Raw genomic sequence first — 5,992 nt, forward strand, 5'->3', positions numbered from 1 at the left:
CAACATGGGGTCAAGGAAATGATGCTTTCATTTATTTCATAAAAATATGTCCATAATGAAAGTCTTAATAACGAGCACAGAGTGGTCAGCACACATATATATGTATGTAAGCTTGTACATTATCTGTGCATTTGTGGACGGACATCTGCATACATATTTGTGTGTTTGCCTTTTTTATTTTTATTTTTTTTAACGTTAAAGCAACCAACTAATTACTCGGCTGTGTTTACATCTGCAAAGGCACTGGCCAGTGGCCCACGACATGCTGGTGGACAGACTACTTGCAGTTTAAGACACAAAAGCAAACCTCCTGTTTGAACTCCGGAGAGCGTTCACGCAGGCTCGGCTGCTGTAAACTTACTAGAATAAATCACTCATACATTGCTGCATTGTTATTGTGGTATTGGGCAAAAATATTTGGCAGGCATTTCAAAGTAAATGCTTCAACTGAATGACGGCAGCTCGAAAGGAAAATGCCAAGACTAAAGCAAGTGCATACTTTGCTCTGAAAGAAAGTGTTTTTCTAATGGAATATTTAATAAAATGAATTGCAGTCATACCTTCACTTAATTAGAAGGGTGGTAACTCTCTTTAGGACTAAGGGGAAAGGTCAATGTTCACATGAAGTATTTTTCATTAAGACGTTAAAACTAAGAAATGTAAACATGTAGAAAATCTGCAAAATAGAATATGGGAAGAAGCTGTCAGTTCAGTTCGGTCATGATAAATACCCAATTCTACTCTGGAATTCCTCCCTGGAAATATAAATTGATTTTCCTCACAGCAAGAATGTGGTATGAGTTTGAATATAGAAAAACCAGATTTATTATTATTATTATTATTGAAGCATGTTGCTTTACCAGAGCTTAGGTGGGTCCAAATTTCCATTATAAGTTGCTGTTTTCATAAGGACTTTATAACTTGGACATGATAATTGGCTTTAGCCTTCAACTTGGTAAATAACATCTCAGCCTGGGGCAGGCTTTTCTCTGCCTTTTAATAATTCCAACGGCAAAAATCGGGTGAGACAGCTGCTGCCCCCCCCCCCGCCAGCTTTGAAGTAAGTTAGGAAGATATATTTCAATGTCAAATAAAGATCAGTGCGAGTCATTTAAAAAAATAACTTTTAAAGTTTTTAATTAAAAAAAACCTATTCATTGAACAGTTAATACATATTTTTTTGTAATTCAAGGGAAAAAAAGTTAAGTTCCCCAAGTGATTGATTTATACGTGATATAATTTACTTTCATCGCAATTTGGATTTGTATTCTGATCTGCTAAGTATTCCACATAAAATGCCTTGCCTGTTGATATTATATCTTTCGGGAATGCAAACTTAAATAAATTAAGAGATTTCAAAATTACCGAAAATGTCAAATCGTTCCTTAATTTGAGTACTCCAGTGGGACCATTCAGTACCATATTATCTTCTTGAAATAGGAAATATGTTCCAATTTGGAACCTCCATCTCCTTCCTCTTTCAGATTTGCATATTTATAATAAATCCCTGCCCTAACTGTGAGGAAACCCAATTGTTTTGAGTACGTTTTGCCGGAAAATGATTTCACCTTTGCTTACCATCCTCGAAGTTAAGGTGGAGGGGCAGGGGAGGTGGCAGCGAATTTGACTTGTACCCGGAGAAAAACAGACCTCTGCCCTTCTGATTCTTCACCTGGACCTACATTTCTAGGGCCCGTGTTTGGAGCGACTCTTCTCGATATTCCCCCAGGGCCTGTCTCCGTCTGATGGCTCACTTTGAATATAATCCTATAGCTGGACCCCAACATCTGGGCCTCAGCCATAGTTCACTTCCTTGCTGCAAATCAGGAAACTACATCACAGGAGAGGGGAGCACTCGCTTTCCTGTCAGAGTCAGGGATGGAGCACAAATCCTGATGTGACACCCCGACGGTACTCTGTCTGCAGTGGGGTCACTATGTCTTGGATTGTTTTTTAATCTCGTGTGAGTCGTGAACCCGTTAGATCATCTAAAGAGAGATAGGAACTCTTTCCCAGAAAAAAAAAATACATATATGACAAAAATCACTCATATAGTTTTAGGGGACCCATGGATGTGCTAAAGACCATCCATAAACTATGAAATCCAGGGGCGCCTGGGTGGCTCTGTCAGTTATGTGCCCAACTCTTGATTTCCGCTCAGGTCATGATCTCACAGTTTGTAGGTTCAAGCCCCATGTGGAGCTCCATGCTGACAGCAGGAAGACTTCTTGGGAGTCTCTCTCTGCCCCTCCCCCACTTGTGTGCACATCTCTCTCTCAAAATAAATAAACGAAATAATTTTTAAAAATATTAAATCCACGTGCTTTCCTAAGAAACTCTGTTCTGTATACCATCCAATTATCACAATACAATAATTATATGTGGTTATTCAGATCTCTTCTCCAACTGTAGGTACCAGTTATTACTCTCAGCTGAAGCCCCATTTCACTGAGGAGACAAAAATAACCTGAAGAGAATTTCCATCAGCTTCTGACACTACATATGCCCACCTTCAAGTATCAAAGATTTTATTTTTAAGTAAATCTCCACACCCAACGTGGGACTCGAACTCACAACTCCCAAGATCAAGAGTTGCAGGCTCCACTGACTGAGCCAGCCAGGTGCCCTACCATTGTTTTCTTGAACCAAAGAAGTCCCTTCCATTTCCAAACATCTTACCAAAGTTATTTCTCATCGAGGCCACCAGTGACTTCTGTGTTACTGAATCCACTAGCCACTCCTCAGGCTTCATCCTGATGGACCAAATAGGAGTTACGTTATCGAGATCTCTCCTTTCCCTTTAGGCTTCTCATTTTTTAACACCAAGTTCCCAGAGGAGCATCCTCTCCTGATTTTCCTTGTACTTCACAGTATCCTTGAGTGGTTCTTCTTTATCTCCCTGACTGCCAAATAATAGAGTAGCTCCCTGCTTAAACCTTAGACTTACACTTTTTTTTTCCCTAGTACTTCTCACTATCTGACATGTTATAAACTTTACCTTTCTATCTCAGTGTCGTTCTCCTTCTAGAATGTAAATACGAGAAGGGCAGGGCCTCTGGCGTATTCACGGCTGTATCCCCAGCACTTAGAATAGCTGACATGAAAAGACACAATACATATTTGTCAAATAAGTTTATAACGACAATAGTAATTTCAAATTTGTAAGCTAAAAAAAAATTATTGAGTTCCTCCTCTGTGGCTGGCTCTGAGTGAAGCATGTCCGTAATCTCCCAACAACCCCAACTTAATACCTTGAACAATTCTTATGATTTGAAATTTTTTTAACATTTATTTATTTTTGAGGGACAGAGAGACAGAGTGTGAGCACGGGAGGGGCAGAGAGAGAAGGAGACACAGAATCGGAAACAGGCTCCAAGCTCTGAGCTGTCAGCACAGAGCCTGATGCGGGGCTTGAACTCACGAACCACGAGATCATGACCCGAGCCGAAGTCGGTCACTTAACCCACTGAGCCACCCAGGCTGCCCCGCAATTCTCATGATTTGAATTTTACAGATGAGCCAAGTGAAGAGAGTTGAGATCAGGGCTCATCAAACTATTGTCTTGGGTCAAATCCAGCCCATTCCTGTTTTTTTATGACCCACACATGAAAAGTTGACATTTTCAAATATATGAAGAAAAGGGTCAAAAGGACAATAGTATTCCGCAACACATTAAATAAAATTCAAATGTCAGTATTTCTAAAGAAAGTGTTATTGGCACAGAGCACACTTCTTTGTTTATGTATTTTCCTATGGTTGCTTTTGCACTGTAATAGAGAGTTCTGGCACAGGGTATGGGGCCCATAAAGCTGACACTATTTGGTAGTTGGGCCTTTCCAGAAAAAGCGGGGCAACCTCAGATTTGGATCACTTGTCCAAAGCCATGCAGTTAGTTCACAGAGTAGTGGGGATTCTAACGCAGAAGTAATTGGTTCTATGTTTTCTCAGGCTCCATGGCTTCTGGTGTCTTCTCAAAAGCTACAAATTATGTAAAACAATTTTGTAAAAGTTGTGCCCTCCTTTCAAAATCAGCGATAATATCACACAGCATATTTAGGAGAGATTGCCGCGATATAAAACAAAGGATGAGGAAATGGTTCACTTACACAAATGCTGATTATCTGAGACTTAGGATCCTACAAAGATCCTTGAAAGCCTAGGAGGGACCGGTACCTACTGGGGGCAACGCTTCACGTCTCTATCTAGTGCTTGAATTTCCTAATTTTAATACTCCCTTCTTACTCCGAGAAAAAGGAATGCGTCCAGTGGTACACAGTGGTAGCGAAGAGAGAAATTGATGGTGTCAACGTCTGACCCTTGTGAAAAATTGGGAAAAGCGTTTTCCCAAGGGCAATATCAATCTCCTTATTTACTAGTGGGCCAATCCTTCTCTTTCACTTTTAATGTTGAAGAAAGAGCACGAGAACAGCTGGCCCCATTTAATTCCCTTTCTGGTAAAGTAGTGAAAGCAAAGTTAGGCTTATGCTAGAACCCTTACTCTGCCCCTAATCAGCTGCAGGACCTTGGGAAACATTTAACATCTTTTTATTATATCTACAACATCTATTTACCATCTCTGAACCCTATTTGACTTCTCTATAAAATGGCGATAAATATTGTACCTAATCAATAAGTTTGTTGTGATTAAATCGCTATGCATTTCCGGACATATTATCTCACCCACACGGATTCAAAACGATCATTTTTACTTTTTTTTTTTAATCATTAGGGATCAAGAGCTTTTGGCAACTTTTCTTGACTTTTTTTTGTGAGGTACTACGAAACTGATAAAGGAAAAAATATAGCTCAACAAATGTTGCTGGAAAAATTGGTTATTCATATGGGAAAAAAATGAAAATGGTACTTCTTACCATACACAAAAATCAACTCCAGATGGATTAAGAACTTAAATGTCAAAAGTAAAACCTTAAAACCTTTAGAATAAAAAATAAAGGAGCAGCTTTATTACCTCAGGGTAGAGAAATATTTTTAAACATGACACAAAAAGTGCCAACCATAAGGAAAAAGAATTATACATTTGATTATATTAAAATTAAAAAAACCCTGTTGATCAAAAAAGAAATATTAAATACAGGCTACACACTGGAGAAGAAATATTTGCAGGACCTAAAACCAACAACAGATCAGTATTAAGAAAGTGAAAATAAAACCCACAAAAATATGTTGAAAAAAATAAGAAAAAATATTACATGAGAGAAAAACTGAACAAAACACAAGAACAGGCATTTCACAGAAGAGAAAACACCTAAGGGTAGGAAACTTAAGAAGCCGCTCAGTTACTAATTAAAGAAATGCAAGTCAAGCTAAAATAAAATGTCCTCTTAAATACCTCTTTAGTTTATGAAAATTAAGAAGTCTGATAATACCGGGGAACCTGAGTGGCTCAACTGGTTGAGCATCAGTCACTTTCGTTTCTGCTCAGTTCATGATCTTGTAATTTGTGGGATCGAGCCCCATGTCCAGTTTCATGTTGTAAGTGGAGTCTGCTTGCGATGCTCTCTCTCTCTCTCTCTCTCTCTACCCTCCCCAGCTGTCTCTCTCTGTCTCTCTCTCAAAATAAATAAATAAACTTAAAATTAAAAAAAAAATAAATGGAATAAAAAAGAAGTCTCACAATAACAAATGCTGGAGGGGATGTGGAAAATGGGAGCTTACTGTACGTCACTAGAGGGAGGGTAAAGTATACAGACCCTTGGAAAACACTTTGACATTATTTTGGGAAGTTGAACATCTGCATACCCTATGAGCCAAATCCCACACTCAGGAATATACCCAAAGACGTTCTATCAAGAGTCACAACACCAAGAGAAGCCCTTTTTTTAATTACCAAAAACTATAAATGACTCAGATACCCAGTTACAGAAAAACTATACATAAGTTAAGATGTATACACACTATAGAACATTCCAGAGCCTTGAATGAAGGCGTGACAGTCCATAGCACAGGATAGATTAAACTCTGTGAAGTCGCT

This window comes from Hyaena hyaena, unplaced genomic scaffold, assembly GCF_003009895.1.
Source record: "Hyaena hyaena isolate Hyena2069 unplaced genomic scaffold, ASM300989v1 scaffold_11, whole genome shotgun sequence".
NCBI lineage: Eukaryota > Metazoa > Chordata > Mammalia > Carnivora > Hyaenidae > Hyaena > Hyaena hyaena.